The sequence below is a fragment of the Neomonachus schauinslandi genome, chromosome 2, assembly GCF_002201575.2.
Source record: "Neomonachus schauinslandi chromosome 2, ASM220157v2, whole genome shotgun sequence".
Classification (NCBI taxonomy): domain Eukaryota; kingdom Metazoa; phylum Chordata; class Mammalia; order Carnivora; family Phocidae; genus Neomonachus; species Neomonachus schauinslandi.
In genome coordinates, this window is record NC_058404.1 from 122,671,502 (window position 1) to 122,690,035 (window position 18,534).

General features: G+C 41.4%; 1 pseudogene; it reads left to right on the top strand.

The window, feature by feature from the left end:
* Positions 1 to 5,834: 5,834 nt before the first annotated feature.
* Positions 5,835 to 6,626, top strand: LOC110572119 (annotated as a pseudogene).
* The last annotated feature ends 11,908 nt before the right edge of the window (positions 6,627 to 18,534 follow it).

An 18,534-nucleotide genomic window follows, 5' to 3' on the forward strand; every position in this document is an offset into this window, starting at 1 on the left:
GAGAGCAGGAGAGAAGAAAAAAGAAATACAGAGAAAGCAAATTAGACAAGCACTTGATTTGATTTTGAGTCACTGATACAACTTACACATGGCTGTTTCCTCAGGAGGGGCTCAGGTGGGGCTCTCTCCCCTCCAGCACCTGTGAATGCAGGTCAGACATATTACAGTCTCTCACTGTGCTGTGAGGGAATCTTCATGCTGACACCATGTGCATTTTCTTCAGTGCTTTAATGACTGTTAGGGGGGATAGCGTTTCTTTTGTGGGCAATGAAAATTTCTGGAATTAGGGGCACAACTTTGTGAATACATAACATCTATTGAGTTGTACACTTAAAAATCAATAAAATAAGAAAAATAAGATTCAAGCCATACTTTTGCTCTTCTTTTCTAACATTGTTTTCCTCAGGAATGGGAAATGAGGTAGCCTCTCTTCCCTTCCCAGTTTTAAAAAAAACCGCATGCTGAAGCATTGGTTCTTTGACCTGGACAAACAAACAAAAAAGCATCACTTGTGGTAGGTGTTTGTTGCTCAAGTCTGACTTCTGGAATTTTATTCCATTTGCCCATGGAAATGGGGGCTACTCTGTGTAGCTATACAAATGGTGAGCACAGAGTAGATCTAATGTTTTCAGCTGCATTAAGAGCCAATTCTGATACAAGAAATCACAATAAGCCTGCAGTTTTCTAAATAAGTGGTCAAAGTCAACTGAGCTTCTGTTAGTGGTTTATTTTTATAGAAATGACCTCTGTGTTAATCCTGGAACCCCCACGTGATGAAGGGAGAGAATGTTCTTTCCTGCATTACCTTCTGTAAGGGCATGGTTCATACATGTCCTACCTAAAGCTGGTGCCCAATAATTTCTGATCAAGATGATGGCAGCTTGGCTGTCCACTTGGTGCCTTAGTTTCTCTATAAAGAGCATACGTATCATGTGTCTTCCTCCTTTCTTTGGAGGAAAATGGTGAGGACAGTTCATAGTACAGCTTGAATCTTATCTTTCTTAATTTATTGATTTTTAAAAGTATAACTCTTTAGATTTTAGTACATTTTAGTATATTCACCCAATTTTGCCACTGTTGAATTCCAGAACATGTTCATCACCCCCCCCAAAAAGCTCTGTATCCACTAGTCGTCATTCCCCGTTTCCCACTCCCCCAGCCTCTGGAAACCACTAATTTGCTTTCTGTCTCTATGGATTCGTCTATTCTGGACATTTCATAGAAATAGAATCATATGGTAGATAGCCTTTTTTGTCTGGCTTCTTTCACTTAGCAGAGTGTTTTCAAGATTCATTCATGTATTAGCATATATTAATATTTCATTCCTTTTAAATGCAAATAAAAACCACAATGAGATTTCACCTCACACTTATTAGAATGGCTAAAATCAAAACCACAAGACACAACAAGTGTTGGCAAGGTTGTGGGGGAGAAAAGGAACCCTCGTGCACTGTTGGTGGGAATGCAAACTGGTACAGCCACTGTGGAAAACAGTACAGAGGTTCCTCAAAAAATTAAAATAGAATTACCATATAATCCAGTAATTCTACTACTGGTGGACACAAAACACTGATTCAAAATGATGTATACACTCCTATATTTATTGCAGCATTATTTACAATAGCCAAATTATGGAAGCAGCCCAAGTGTCCATCCATAGATCAATGAAGAAAATGGCATATGTATAAAATTGAATACTATTCAGCATAGAAAAGAATGAAATTTTGTCATTTGCAACAACATGGATGAACCCAGATGGTATAATGCTAAGTGAAATAAGTCAGATAAAGACAAATACCACATGATTTCACGCATATGTGGAATTTAAGGAAAAAAAAAGAAAGAAAGAAAAAAAGAGGCAAGCCAAAGTATAGACTCAAACCTATAGAGAACAAACTGATGGTTTCCAGAGGGGAGGTGGGGGTGGGTGGGTGAAATAGGTGATGGGGATTAAGAGTACACTTATCATGATAAGCACTAGTAATAGATGGAACTGTTGAATCACTGTATTGTACACCTGAAACTAATATAACACGCTATGTTGACCACACTGGAATTTACAAAAAATACTTCCTTCCTTTTTATAGCTGACTAATATTCCACTATACTGATATACAACATTTTGTTTACCCATTCATCAATTGATGGATATTTGGGTTTTTCCACTTTTCAGCTACTATGAGTAATACTGCTATGAACATTCACATACTAGTTTTTATATGAACATACGGTTTAAATTCTCTTGGCTATATAACTCAGAGTAGAATTGCTGGGTCATATGGTTGCTCTATGTTTAACTTTTTGAGGAGCTGCCAAACTGTTTTACAAATATGCTGTAGGATTTTAATTTCTACCAGCAATGTATGAGGGTTCCATTTCCTTTGCATCCTTTTCAGCACTAGTTATTGTCTATCTTTTTGATAGTCATCCTAGTGGGTGTGATGTAGTATCTCACTGTGGTTTTAATTTGCATTTCCCTATAGACAAATGGTATTGGATATCTTTTCATGTGCTTATTGGTCATTTGGAGATCTCTTTTGGCTAAATGTCTTTTTCAGATCCTTGCCCATTTTTAAATTGTGTTTTTCTTAAAGTTTGTATATTGTGTCTTTTTTTTTTTTAAGATTTTATTTATTTGAGAGGGAGAGAGAGAGAGCGCACAAGCAGGGGGAGGGGCAGAGGCAGAGGGAGAAGCAGGCTCCCCACTGAGCAGGGAGTCTAACACGGGGCTCAATCCCAGGACCCTGAGATCTTGACCTGAGCCGAAGTCAGACACTTAACAGACTGAGCCACCCAGGTGCCCTAAGATTTAAATGGTAATTTTGAATGAATTTCCAGAGCCTGAGTTGTGGACTAATATGAGTGGGAAAAGCCTGGGACCACAGTCTGGGGGGAGTCCCCACATTTTGGTGGTCTTTATCTCCAGGAACCCTACTGGGTTTTTACTTTGAAAGTCTGAATGTGAATGGTCTAAATGCACCAATTAAAGGCAGAGATGGTCAGTGTGGATTAAAAAAATAAGACCTAACTGTAAGAAATCTATTTTACATGTAAACACTCAGATAGATTACAAGTAAAGGATGGAGAAAGACATACCATGCTAACATTAATCAAAGAAAGCTGGAGTATATCTACATTCATTTCAGGCAAAACCAATTTATGAGCAAGGAAGGTTATCGGGAATAAAATGGGGCATTATATATATATGATAAAGGATTTAATTCTCCAAGAGGACATAACAACTCTAAACATATATGCACCTAACAATGAGCATTAAAACACAGGAGTCAATACTGATAGAAGTGAGGGATGCCTGGGTGACTCAGTGGGTTAAACATCTGCCCTCAGCTCAGGTCATGATCCCTGGGATCGAGTCCCCCATTGGGCTCCTTGCTCGGTGGGGAGCCTGCTTCTCCCTCTGCCTGCCTCTCTCTTTCTCTCTCTCTCTCCCTCTCTCCCTCTCTCTAACAACTAAATAAAACTTTAACAGAAAAAAAAAAAGACTGATAGACTAAAAAGAGCAATAGACAAATCCACTATTACAGTTGGAGAGGCCATCGCCCCTCTGTTAGTAACTGATATATCAAGTAAGCAGTAAATCAGTAAGGATACAGATAACCTAAGCAGAGCTATCAGTCAGCTGGATCTAACTGACATGTATAGAATACTTCATCCAACATCAGCAGAATGCACATTCTTCTCAATCTTAAATGGATTATTCACCAAGATAGACCATGTTTGTGGTTATAAAACACACCTTAATAAATTTAGAAGTACAGAAATCATACAAATAATATTCCCAGATAATAATGAAATTAAACTAGAAATAAATAACATAAAGATAGCTGGATAATCCCCCAAATATCTGGATTTTAAACAATACACTTCTAAATAATCCATGAGTCAAAGAAAAAGTCTCAAAGAAATCTAAAAAATATTTTGAATTCTACTTGAAAGAAACCACAAAGGAAAAGATTGAAAAAGTTGACCACACAAACAATAGAAACAATAAAAGCTTTGATTGTCAAAAAACCTTACAGAGAAAATGGGAAAAAAAACAGCAAGCTGAGAAAAATATCAACAGCAAATATAAATAGAACATTCAACTTTTTCAAAATCACTCAGACCTCAATAGATAAATAGCATGAACCATCAGTTCACAAAAGAGCAAATTCAAGAGTCTAATAAGCATAATAAAACATTCAATTTTACTAGAAATAAAAGAAATATAATTTTTCCTATTAAATTATCAAATATTTAAAAATTATGCTATTCTATTGAGCTATATATTTGAGATTAGTACACTTTACCGAATCTATTGAAATTCATTTTAAAAAATTCTATGCAATGTTGACAGGACTTTGGTAAGAAAGGCATTTTATACTTTGCTAGTGATAATTTACATTATTGTAAACTTTCTAGAAAACAATATGGCTAGTTATCAAGAGCATTAATAATGTTCATATACTTTAATCCAGGATTTCTACTTCTAAAATATGACAAAATTTACACACAAAGACATCCTTTATATGAGTGAAAATTGGGAGCACAAAAATCCACAATAGATTAATGCTTACATATATTATGATAAATCTAGTAAGATTTTAAGAAGCTATCAAATATTGGTTTAACAAGTTTTTAGTGATAGAATATGTTTTGGGAATGAGCAATATACAAAGTTATAAATATAGTGTAAACACAATTTTATATTAAAATAAAAAAAAGAAAAGAAAGCATTATGGCAAAGTAATTATTGCTACAGTGTTGCCTCCAGCTATCAGAGTTATGGGTCAGGTTTTGGAGTCGTTTTTTTTTACTTCTTTATAATTTTTTGGCACATTGCATATTTTCTAAGTGAATATTCAGTACTTCAATAATCAATCCTAAAAAGAGTAAATAAAAAATGAACTGCAAGTTTCTGGAATCCTTTGATTCTTGTTACTCCTCCTGCTGAGCTCTAAAGCATCTTCCAAGGTGAAGGTCAAAAGTCACCTCTTCTGTGAAACCTTCTTGACCCTCACAGATGGTCATGCACTCCTTTGTGTTTGTCAACTCTTTCCAGGTAGCTCTCTCACCCGTTGCTCCCACTAGACTGAGGAGAAGGAGTCATGTTTTGTCATCCTGTCTCCCTGGTACCCAGAACAGCACCTGGTACAAAATAGATATTTAATTAATCATGATTATGATTATTGGCTGGCTCAGTTCACTATCCACTTGATTTTCTTGCTGGAGATTCATATCCTTGCCCAGCTGATATTCCTGAGAAACCAGGAAGCCACGAGGGCAAAGACATTCCTCAGCCCCATCAAGGACTGACTTTAGTTTTCCTGCTCATGGCCACATGATTAGAAGTTGGATCCAAGATATGAGTATCATTTCTGTCTCTGGCAGGAGAAACAGCATCATGTTCTGAAACAGAATGGGTAGCTTGTGGTTATGAACTCTGATCTTTCTTTTCTATAGTAAATGGATTAGACTGTCCTAAGTAAAACCAGCTGAAAACTTTTAGGTGAAAACATCTTCACATCTTAGGTCTCTTCTCTAGCTCCCTTAAGATCTGGTCCTGAGAGTAGCCTTTCTTGATTCTTGATTCTAGATTCTTGATTCAGGTCTGTACGAGCAGATGAGCATAAATTTTCTTCCTCCATGAATGTGTAGGAAGAAACTTTCCCACATACCTTTATACTAATGAGGTAGTTATAAAATACATTAGTGACTATGGCAAAAAGAGCCCAAATTTTGATGATGTTCAAGGCTGCTTTTCCTCCTAAAAATGAAAACCAGGTTAAAAAAAAAAGTATACGCATCATTGGCTTTTTGTGCCTAGTGCAGCCATGGCTCGTGGTCCCAAGAAGCATCTGAAGCATGTAGCAGCTCCAAAGCATTGGACGCTGGATAAACGCACTGGTGTGTTTGTCCCTCATCCACCCACTGGTCCCCATAAGCAGAGAGAATGTCTCCTTCTCAATATTTTCCTAAGGAACAGACTTAAGTATGCCCTAACAGGAGATGAAGTAAAGAAGATCTGTATGCAGTGTTTTATTAAGATTGATGGCACAGTCTGAACTGATGTAACCTACCCTGCTGGTCTGATGGATGTCATCAGCATTGACAAGACTGGGAAGAATTTCCATCTGATCTATGATACCAAGGGCTGCTTTGCTGTTCATCGGATCACACCTGAGGAGGCCAAGTATAAGTTGTACAAAGTGAGAAAGATCTTTGTGGGGACAAAAGAAATCCCTCATCTGGCGACCCATGATGTTCGCACCATCCGCTATCCTGATCCCCTCATCAAAGTGAATGACACCATTCAGATTGATTTGGAGACTGGAAAGATTGCTGATTTCATCAAGTTTGATACTGGGAATCTGTGTATGGTAACTGGAGGTACTAACCTGGGAAGAATTGGTGTGATCACCAACAGAGAGAGACATCCTGGTTCTTTGGATGTAGTTCACGTGAAAGACGCCAATGCTTTGCCACCTGGCTCTCCAATATTTTTGTTATTGGCAAAGGCAGTGGTTTGTTAACCATGGATTTCTCTTCCCTGTGGAAAGGGTATCTGCCTCATCACTGCTGAAGAGAAAGACAAGAGACTGCTGGCCAAACAGAGCAGTGGGTAAAATGGTCTCTAGGTGACATGATTGGAGGTCTTTATACTTAATTAAAGATAATACGGCATGAATAAAAAAGTATATGCATCACTGAATGACATGAGACCGAAGTGAATGACATTAAATCCAAAGAGATGAGCTCTTACTCTAACATAGATCCAGAACAATGACAGTGGTTCTTTTTTCCCTGTGTGATAGTTAATGTGTCAACTTGGCTAGACCACAGGACTCAGATATTTGGTCAAACATTCTAGATGTTTCTGTGAAGGTATCTTTTAGTGAGATTAACATTTATTTTTTATTTTTATTTTTTTAAAGATTTTATTTAGGGGCGCCTGGGTGGCTCAGTCGTTAAGCATCTGCCTTCGGCTCAGGTCATGATCCCAGGGTCCTGGGACTGAGCCCCGCATCGGGCTCCCTGCTCGGCGGGAAGCGTGCCTCTTCCTCTCCCGCTCCCCCTGCTTGTGTTCCCTCTCTCGCTGTCTCTCTCTGTCAAATAAATAAAATCTTTACAAATAAATAAAAATAAATAAAAAAAGATTTTATTTATTTATTTGACAGACAGAGAGAGAGAGAGAGATCACAAGTAGGAAGACAGGCAGGCAGAGGGAGAAGCAGGCTCCCTGCGGAGCACAGAGCCCGATGGGGGCTCGATCCCAGGACCCTGGGATCATGACCTGAGCTGAAGGCAGATGTTTAATCATCTGAGCCACCCAGGCATCCCAAGATTAACATTTAAATCAGTAGAATTTAGGTCTTAATAGAAAAAGACTCACACTTCCCCAAGCAAGAAAGAATTCTGCCAGCGACTGCCACTGGATTCAAATTGCAATTCCTTCCAGAGTCTCCAGACTGCTGGCTTACCCTGCAGGTTTTGGACTTGCCAAGCCTCCAAATCATGTGAGTCAATTCCTTAAAATAAATCTCAATCTCTCTCTCATCTTTTCCCTCTCCCTCTCAGTCTCAATCTTTACATCCTGTTGCTTTTGTTTCTCTGGAGAACCTATTACCTCCTGCTATAACTGAATTGTTAGATCAAGCGATGCCCCTGTGGCATGTTACCATTGGAAAATAAACCTAATAAAGCTGTATAAAACCATTTAGAGCTGTGGGTGAAAAGAGAACATAATCCTTAATTATTAACAAGGACATCTACCTCTTCAGGATTATGAAGTATATTATTGTTAACCTTCTTTATGAAGATGAAGCCATGAATAGTGGTCAGAGCTGTGGTTTTGCTTGGATCTTCAAGCATGATGGTAAGGGCAATGCTGAATATCCCTAGTCTTTCTTCAACTCATTGGTAATGAAGAGTAGGCAGATAAAGCACCATCTATTTCCTGGCAAGCCATTCAGTACTAGGGATTGATGCCATATTAGTTTCCAGAGGTTGTTTCAACAGATTACCGTGAGCTCTTTATTTAATTTTATTTTTTTTTTTAAGATTTATTTACTTATTTGAGAGAGAGGGAGGGGCCAAAGGAGAGGGAGAGAAAGGCTTAAGCAGACTCTGTGCTGAGGGCTGAGCCTGCCACGGGGCTTGATCTCATGACCCTGTGATCATGACCTGAGCCAAAACCAAGAGTCAGATGCTTAACAGACTGCACCACCCAGGTGCCCCACCATGAGCTGTTTAAAACAACAGAAATCTTTTCTCTTACTGTTCTTGAGGCCAACAGGCCAAAACCAGTTTCACTAAGGTTAAATGAAGGTGTCAGTAGGCCATGGTCCCTCTGAAGGCCAGAGGAGACAATCCATTCCTTGCATCTTCTGGTGGTTGCCTGCCTTCCTTGATTTGTGGCTGCATTCCTCCACCTCCAGGGCCTTCCTGGCCACATTAGTTTTCATTTCTCTTTAGCTGCCTCTCATCTGGAACAGTTTTTAAATCTTCCCTTGACTATCATAACCTTGAGAATTTTGTAGATCATAGGCCAGTCATTTTATAGGATATCCTTCAATTTGGGTCTGTCTGATGCATCCCCATGAATAGGTTTTGATTACGTATCTTTGGCAGGGCTGTCATGGAAGGGGGTACCATGGCTCTGGGCAGTCTGTCAGTGCACACGGTTTACTCTGCTTCATTACTCGTCATGGTAACGTGGATCACTTGATTACAAAGGAATTTGCTAGTCTTCTCCAGTGTAAATTTACTGTGTTTTCCTTAGTGATTAGTGAATATTTTGAGGGGTGGTACTTAGAGATTATGTAAATATTCTGTTCCACATCAAACCTTCAATTTCTCCATTTATCTATCTAAACATGTATGTATTTATATAATGGATTCCTCTGTTGTTTCATGTGTTCTAATTCATTACTCTCATTATTTATTTTGATGCTCTGATTCAGACTTAGCCAGTGGGAGCCTCTTCAAACTGGCTTCTTCTTCCTTTTTTGTTGTTGTTTTTGTTTTTAAGGTTTTATTTATTTATTTATTTGACAGAGAGAGAGAGAGAGAGCACAAGTAGGTCGAGCAGCAGGCAAAGGGAGAAGCAGGCTCCCCACTGGGCAGGGAGCCCAATGCGGGACTCAATCCCAGGAGCCTGGGATCATGACCTGAGCTGAAGGCAGACACCCAACTGACTGAGCCACCCAGGCACCCCTTCTGTTTCCTTTTGACATGGGCCCATCATTTTTTTTTTTTTTTTGAGCACTTCCTTAGTTATGGCTGAACAAGATGTTCTAGGCTCATTGTTTACTTTTTCTGTCTGAGCTCTGGAATCAGCTATTTTCCCAAGGGTCCCTGAATCCTTTAGTGAAGAATGATATTTATTTATTAAATATTTTATTTATTTGACAGAGAGAGACGCAGCGAGAGAGGGAACACAAGCAGGGGCAGTGAGAGAGAGAGAAGCAGGCTTCCCTCAGAGCAGGGAGCCCCATGCGGGGCTCGATCCTAGGACCCTGGGATCCTGACCTGAGCCGAAGGCAGACGCTTAACGACTGAGCCACCCAGGTGCTCTTTATTTATTTATTTAGAGAGAGAGCACACATGTGTGAACGCAAGTAGAGGGAGGGGCAGAGGGGGAGAGAGAATCTCAAGCAGACTCTGCTGAGCACGGAGCCCGATGCAGGGCTTGATCTCACGACCTGAGACCAGGACCTGAGCTGAAATCAAAAGTTGGACATTTAACCGACTGAGCCACCCAGATGCTCCTAGTAGAGAATGATATTGAGAATGAAGACCTGGGTGTTAGGTGTGGTCATTTCCACTGGAGAGTTGCTACTCCCACACCCTTTCAGGGAACAGTTAGGAAATTTGTATATACACACACATTTACAATTATATTTGTTTATCTACATATATTGAAAACTATGTGTTCACGTTAATATCTTCAATTCTAATCCAACAATATAAGGTTCATTATAATTTTCTCCCTTCCCATATTTGTAACTCCCTTCTGATAAAGAGAAACCTGACTCCCATCATCCATAATACATTTACTTATTTGATCTTCTCACCCTGCTCATTCTCTGACACCCTGCTGTGGGCCACCACGTCTCTTCATGCCTTCACCAAACCCCTACATTCCATGGCCCCTCATAATGGCTTTTGGACTAAATTGTTCAGAAAGGAAAGGGAAGGGAAAGAGAACAATTCTGTTCAGCCAATTTTTATTGAATGTGTAGTGCAGGCAAAGGATTATGCTGGGTGCTGTTTGGGATATAGAAAAAAACAAGATGCTTTGGAGTTTATAGACTTAGCTGACCCCTGGGCTAGGTTATACAGCAATAACAAAGGACTCCTAAACCTCAGGGGCTTAAGACCACAATGGCTTATTTCTCACTCATGTTTTATGTCCTTTGTGTCTCTGTTCTGTGTTATCTTTGTTTCAGGACCCAGGCTGAAGGAACGAGCCATTTTGAGGATGTGCTGATCTGGGGATGATCTTGCAGTAGGGAAAGGATGAGAGGAAAGAATAAGATGGCGGTATGTGAGCCGCATCCAAATGAATAGATATACTGTCCCATCCTGGGCATGCTGGGCCTTAAAGCTTCTGAGGGGAAGCATCCTATATCACTTGTGCTCGTATTTCACCGGCCAGTGCATGAATGGAGGGAAGAGGCACAATCCTTCTAAGAAAGAGGAAGTGAATATTTGGGGAAAATAATGCATTAAACCACTTAGAGCTGTGAGAAAACAGACAGTATACACCTAACTAGCAGGCACGGTGTGAGAGAGGAAGATGCATAGTCCATTTAATCCTGCTTTGCAGTGAGACGGGTAGGAAAAATATGACAAACTGAAGGGTCTGGTCCATTTTGTGGTCTTAAAGAGAGAAAGATTTCAGGTGAAAGTGAGAAATAGATAAAAGTGACAATAAGGATTCTTTCCTGGGTAGGACAAACAGAAGAAGGAAAACAGCTCATTCTTTAAGATCTGGAGAAGGAACATAATATAACATGTAACATTTCTGAGGAGGCAGATGTTTGGGTTAATAATTAAGATTTGCACTCTCCTTTCACCCACAGCCGTACCGGGTTTTGTAGAGCTTTATCAGATTCATTTCCCAACAGCGGGATTCCATGGGGCTGTCTCTAGGACTAACAATTCATTTGTAACAAGGGAAGAAGAACCCACTATCACTGGACTGGATATATGGACAGAATGAAGATTATATTTTGAATTTTCCCCAGTCTAATGGTTGAAAATAGTATCTCCTTGTAGTTTCAGATTTCACTTATTATGAGTGAGGATGAGCATCTCAAGTTTTGTGTCCCTATTTCCATTTTATTGGGTTGTTTATATTAATACTCTATGCCTATTTTTCTATTGGGTTTTGGGTCTTTTGTAATGATTTCTAGGAAAGGTCGAGAAGGATTTTGTTGGTCAGGGTTGAGATGAGGAATTGTGCCAGGTGCGAGGGATGGATGGGATGCAGTCCTTGGACTGAGTATCTCTTTCTAGATTACCACAAGTGAAAAGACTTACCTGTTTCAAGTATTTAGAAAATAGCCACAAGTTCAAGTGGTGGGGCTTAAGGTTCATGGTGTGCTTTGGCAGGAGCACAGTCCCATTCTGGGCAAAGAGAAGTTCTTAGTGTCTTAGGTTGGGCTCCCTAAAGGCAGACTCTGAGGTGGGAGTTCAAGTGATTTTTTTCTCTCAGGAGAAGACGAGTGAGAGAACCAGGACAGGTTAAAGGAGGAAAACTAAGCAAGAATATGGTCTCCTTGGGAGATGACCTTCAGCCTGGCCCCATGGGGAAGCTCCAGGGCATGGACCGAGTCACAGAGATGATGAGCCCTTCCTAGAGAGAAGCAACTTGCCAGTAAGTGATTGGTGGGCGTGGGGTCGGGGGGATGGGGGGAGAGCATAGCTTCCAGGTCAAGATGGCTTCAGTTTGGTGGAGGTTCTCTCAAGAAGGGAGCAGCTGTAAGTTGTTAACGGCTACCCCTTACAGCAGCTGAAGGACAGGTGCACCTGTCTCTAAAAGGAATCTGGGCGGGGCACCAACAGCTTCCATTCCATTTAGTAGGAGCCGGAGTTTCCCCCAGAATCCTGCAGTATGTGCCAATGTACAGTTCCAACTGTGTACTCGAATGTCCCCTGAAAATGTCCCCAAATAGCAAGTGAAAAAGCTTTCAACAAAAGCTAATGGATATAGCCTAGAAACATAATTGTGCAATTCATGAATCAGTTTGACTTGTAGTTGCCTAGGATAATCATTTGTTATCTTGAGCAAGACACTCTGCTGGGACTCAAGTGTTAGTTTATGAACACTTTGATTATTCTGGCGTCCCAGCTGTAAAATGCCAGAAGCTTGACTCTTCAAACATATCACTTAGTTACAGGTGGTAATGCCTCCATGATTGTGGCAGAGGTTAGCCCAAGCAAATATTTATAGTTGACAATGAATGTGTGAGCAGGATGCTAATGAATGGATGTGCTGATTACTTTCCCCTGCCACCAACATTGGCTCGTGTTTGGTTTAACTGTCAAACTGACACTGTAGATTAGAAATGACAGAATGCTGGCAAAGATCCACAGTGGGGAAGAATATTAAGAAAATTAGCAAACTGTAACTTTTGATACTTCTATTTCCAAATACAAATTGTTTGTGGGTGTTAGCAGGAGGTTATGGCTTAATTATAGGCCTAAAAGAAAAGCAATTAGATTTACAAGTAGGTTTAGATTTTTGAAGTCTTTCATTTTAGCACAGGAAGCCAAGCTGATGACATCTTGTTGGATTCAGGTAGATATATTTGAATTTAGATGTATAGATAAAACAAACATTTTGCTCTTTCCAGTCCTTTCCTATTATAAATGTTAGTGTTGAGGTTTTTATTATAACATGTAATGTGTTTTTATATGTACTTGCATATATTGGTTTGGCTTGTCAATAACATCATTCTATGTATTCATGGTGGTCTTGGCTGATGGTATTATCATCAGTCATGAAGGTGACCAGTCTTTTCAGCAGAGTTATGTTGGTGGCTTTACGTGTTGATATTTCTTGTGGCTGAACCTGTCAGCTGCGGAGTATGCCTTTCAATGTCAGACGTTAGCTCTTGCTGACAGGGCTCTGAATGCTGAGGTGTGGGGGTGTGCCTTCCAGACAGGAGTGTTTCTTGTAGTTATGGCAGACAGACCGACCATGAGCTTGTGGGTGCCTTGGTGGGTACTTTGTCCTCCAGTGACCCACTAACATCCTGACTTGCTTATTCTGTGGGCTGTCTCGTTGTGTATCAGTGAGTCACAAAGCAGACCGTGAATGCCAGGGAAGCAGATGTGGTGACCAGTATGCATGAAGCGTCTTGGAAAGAGTGACTCTGTGGACTCTTTGTTTTTCCAATGAATCTGCCATGGTCCCATTTGGGCTTCCTTCATCTCAGCCGTAGGACTTTTCTTTAAGGCACGTTAAAAGCTCCCATGTCAAGAGTGAGAAGAGGATAGAGGGAACCAGCTGGTGTGTCCACCAATGGGGTTAAGTGTGCTTTGGTCACAGCTTTTCCTAGAATAGCTGTACAGGGATGCATGTACCTTGCTGTTTTCTTTCTTTCTTTTTTTTTTTTTTTTTTAAGATTTTATTTACTTATTTGACAGAGAGACAGCGAGAGAGGGGACACAAGCAGGGGGAGTGGGAGGGGGAAACAGACTCCCCAGCTGAGCAGGGAGCCCGATGCGGGGCTGGATCCCAGGACCCTGGGATCATGACCTGGGCCGAAGGCAGACGCTTAATGACTGAGCCACCCAGGCGCCCCACCTCGCTGTTTTCAATCTCTGACACAGCAGTGCAGCTTTGCTTGGAGATAAAGGGCTCTGCCTCCTCCTTCCATTGCGGTGTGACTTTCTCCAGGGTGTCAGAACAGCAGAGGCAGGTGACAGCTCCCATTGTGGCAGCTCAAGGCTCATTTACTGAGAACTTACTGTATTCCAGGCACTGTGCTAAGGAAAACGCGTAAGCTGTCTTATCAAGTCCTTCTACTCGCCCAGTGTGGTACTGAAGGTCCTAAGAGTGAGTACCTTTATTATCCTTACTTTGCGGTCAAGAAAACTGAAGCGCGAGGAATTTAAATAGGTTTGTTGAGGTCACGCAGTTAGCAACAGAGGAGCTAGACTTCCTACCCCAACTTTCCTGACATCAAAACCCATGGTCTTAAGCACTTGGTTACACTGTGTCCAGGGCTAGTGTTTGCAGGTCCAGCAACAGCTTGACTCTGTGTGCTGGGTGTAGACTGCACAGGTCAGTTCCTGCTTTTACAGTTACCTAGACACCTGTCCTGGATAGGGAAGCACTTTAAAACTACGGCTTTGTAATAATTTTTAATCCTGGGGCGCCTGGGTGGCTCAGTCAGTTAAGCGTCTGCCTTTGGCTCAGGTCATGATCCCAGGGTTCCGGGATCGAGCCCTGCATTGGGTTCCCTGCTCAGTGGGGAGTCTGCTTCTCCCTCTGACCCTCCCCCGTCTTGTGGTCTCTTTCTCTCTCTCAAATAAATGAATAAAATCTTTAAAAAATAATAATAATTTTTAATCCTAACCACTTGGACGGACATATTGATTCAGGTGTTTCTCTGATCACTTTAACCAAAGGAAAGTGTTCTTGACTTGTCACCATTGTTGTTTGCTCTGCAAATTCAGGCTGATGCCGGATCCCATTGCCTCCTTTCCCGGCTCCTTGAATCGGCTCGTAAGCGTTGCCATGTAGTCCTAGACAAGGCTCAGGTCAGGCCTTCTTGTCCCCACACCTTTCCATAGGAGCCAGTGTCAAAATCCTTTGAGAACTGTTCTCTCCATCCGTCACTGCACACATGGTCTTCCACTGAGAGACTTGATGGTTATTCCGCACTGCGTGCAGGCCAAGGGCCATGGCTTTTGCTTTCCTTCTCCCGGTCACCAAAGAGCGTGTTCCTTTCCTTATGTCCATTGTGTGTCCTGCCCAGGCCCACTGCTCACCATTCCACCATTACTACCCTCTTCTGTCCATGGTTGTTGACTAACACAGTGACCTTTAGCTGGTCTTTCAGCTTCTACTCTGATTCCCCTGTCTTGGTTATCTATTGCTCTACTAACAAATGATCCCAAAACATAATGACTGAAAAACAACAAGCATGTATTATTACCATTTCTGTGGCTCAGGAAACCAAGAGCAGCTTCGCTGGGTGCCCCTGACTCAAAGATTCTTGTGAAGTTGCTGTCCACTTGTCATCTCAAGATCTGACTGGGACAGAAGGATCTACTTCCAAGATCACTCATGTGGCTGTCACAGGCTTCAGCTCCTCTGGACTGCAGGCCCTAGTTCCTTGTCACATCCGTGGACCTCTCCATAAGGTGGCTCACAATATGGCAGCTGGCTTCCCTCAGAGTAAGTGACCTGAGAAAGAGAGAAGAGAGAGAAGAAATGTAAGAGAATATTCAAGATTGAAGCCATGGCCTTGTTGTAGCCTAATCTCAAAAGTGACACACACATATTCTATTCATTATAAGTGAGTCAGTAAGTGCAGCCTGTACTCAAGGGGAATATAGAGGGGCAGGAACACCAGAAGGTGGGAATCAGTGGGGGCCATCTTAGAGTTGGCCTACCAGATCCCCTATCATCTACTCTCCATCCAGCAGCCAGAGACATAATTTTTTTAAAAGATTTATTTATTTATTTTAGAGAGAGAAAGAGTACACGTGGGCAGGGGGAGAGAGTCTCAAGCAGACTCCCTGCTCAGTGTGGAGCCAGACACTGGGCCTTATCTCATGACCTTGAGATCACCACCTGAGCCAAAACCAAGAGTCCCATGCTTAACCAACTGTGCCACCCAGCACCCCCTAGGCATATAATTTAAAAAAAAAAATTTTTTGGAAATAATTAAAGATTCCAAAGGTGTGATTTTAAAATATAAATCAGGGGCTCCTGGGTGGTGCTTTCGGTTGAAACCTTTGAATAGCTTCCCAATGTCCAAAGCCCTTATCATGACCTACAGATTCCTTTGGGAATCTCAGCTATTTTTCTGACCGCTTTTCTTTCCTTCCACTCTCTCTTTGCCTCCTTCATCCTTCCTATGTAGACCTCCACTATTTTGCCAAACCCAGTCCTCTCTTGGGACCTTGAACTTGCTGTTCCCTCTGCATTGGACTCTCTTCCCTGGATAACTACAAGCTTCATTCAGATCTTTTTGGAGTTGGCCCCTCCTATGAGACACCTCCCCTGGATGCTCTAACTAGAATGTACCCCTCGTTAGTTCCTACTCCTTAATTTGGTTTAATTTTTGTCTGTGTCATGTATCACTTACCTGACGAACTATTTTGTAATTCCTTGTATATTTCTGTATCATCTGGTAGAATATTAACCTCCTTGGAGGTAGGGACTTGGTTTTGTATTTGCCTGCATCCTCAGTGCCTAAGACAATGCCTTGCTGTAAATAGGTGACTTATAATATGTCCCCCTGGATTGAATCATGTGGAAGCAATAAACAAGATCCATATCTACCAAAATCCAAAGGAAAAATAAAACAGTTCTTATGACGTCCTTATTCTGTGCTCCACACACCATGTTCTGCCCTGAGTAGCAGTTACAGTCCTTCCAGTTCACCAACAGCAACTAGGAATTTTTATCATCATGACGTTAGGATTCAAACACAATCCTCAGAACACACTGAAAATCCACCAAGAGCCCCAAAGCGACTGTATGGGAAATCCATTTTCAGTCTCCTTTGCCTTTGAATGTGAACACAGCAGTCCTTCTCTTGGGAGCGTGTGGTGAGGTGTGATGCAATTCATGGCTAAGAGTGTGCAGGTTGGAGAGCGTGGGGTGATTAAGGTGTCAGCTGGGGCAACAGGGAATTGAATGGTTTTGTAAGCATTTCTTGCAAGCACTGTGACTTCCGTCCAAGCCTCCTGGCAGTGACAGGGGAAAAACCCAAGGCTGAATGATTGATTCTGTTGTCCTTACTTCAATAATAAAATATCAAGGACATTTTAGTGGAAAGTTTCTGAGGTACCTTTTAGTATGTCAGGCTTTTATCCTGAACTCCATAACTTGTGAGAAGATGCTCGAGGCTAGTGGGGATGGTGGGATGGTGAAGAGGATGTGCGAGGTGATTTTTATCACAGTGTGGTGAGAAAAGAATTTCATTCTTTTTGTGTTAAAAGAGGAGCACTTGCTTTGTGCACATGGCAGCTGAGAACCTGACAGGACCATGAGAGGAGTCTCTGGCTGCTGGAGTTTTACGGGATTTTTCCTGCTTTAAAACACTAGAATCTCTTATATAATCCACAGACTATTTTTACTGAGTAGCACTTGAATGTGAGAAGAGTCCTCTCGAATAATTTCTGTGCAACAAATTTGGTGGCAGCATCTTTATTTTCTGTGTGGCATGGTGGATTTTCAAAGGCTTTTTTTTTTTTTTAAATAAAACTTTTTCCTCTCAAAGCCATGCACATTGGAAAACAGTTGCTTAATACTATCTGGAAATCAACTAAAATAGATAAGACTCATTTGTCCGAATCTGGATTTTCTCACCTTTAACATGGGGCTGATATGCCCGCTGTCTAGGGTTATCGAACATTAAATGAGACGATATAACCATAGCTCTCAGCTCAGAGTTTTACAAAGAGCAGCCCTTCCATGAATTGTTCTCATCCTTGTTATGATATTATTAGTTTAAGGAGAAGAAAGAAAAGGAAAGCATTCAACTCAGAGCCTTAACAGCAGTTCAAGGAAGTAGCCCCAAAAGACAAGACTAGCCAGAGAGCAAGCTGCTGCTGGTGATTTTGTATCAATTTGCACAACTTTCAGGTTTAAGCTGGTTAAGTACCAGTGCCTTCCTTCTATTCTGAGTTAAATACGGTGTTCTTAACAACAATTAATTTGTATCCATTTTAATTTTTACTTAAAAAAAAATAGGTTATGGGACGCCTGGGTGGCTCAGTCGGTTAAGCATCTGCCTTTGGCTCAGGACATGATCCCAGGGTCCTGGGATCGAGCCCCGCATTGGGCTCCCTGCTCTGCGGGTAGCCTGCTTCTCCCTCTCCCTCTGCCTGCAGCTCCCCCTGCTTGTGTGCTCTCTCCCCTCTCTCTCAAATAAATAAATAAAAATCTTAAAAATAAAATTAAAAAATAGGTTATGCATTGACTTATTTCAAAATTCAAATGGCACAAAGGATGTACAGTGATAAATCTGCCATTCTCCCTGCCACCAGCTCCCTCTTGGAGGTAACCAAGGTTAATAATTTGTTTTTTGTTTTAAGAGGGTGTGGGGTGGGCAGAGGGAGAGGGAGAGAGACAGAATCTTAAGCAGGCTTCATGCCCAGTGTGGAGCTCAATGTGGGGCTTGATCTCATGACCCTGAGATCATGACCTGAGCCGAATTCTAGAGACGCTTAACCGACTGAGCCACCCAGGCACCCCGAGGTTAATAATTTCTTAATAGTCTAGTTAAATACAAAGACTTGTATATATTTTCTCCTTCACACAAATTGAAGCACATAGTA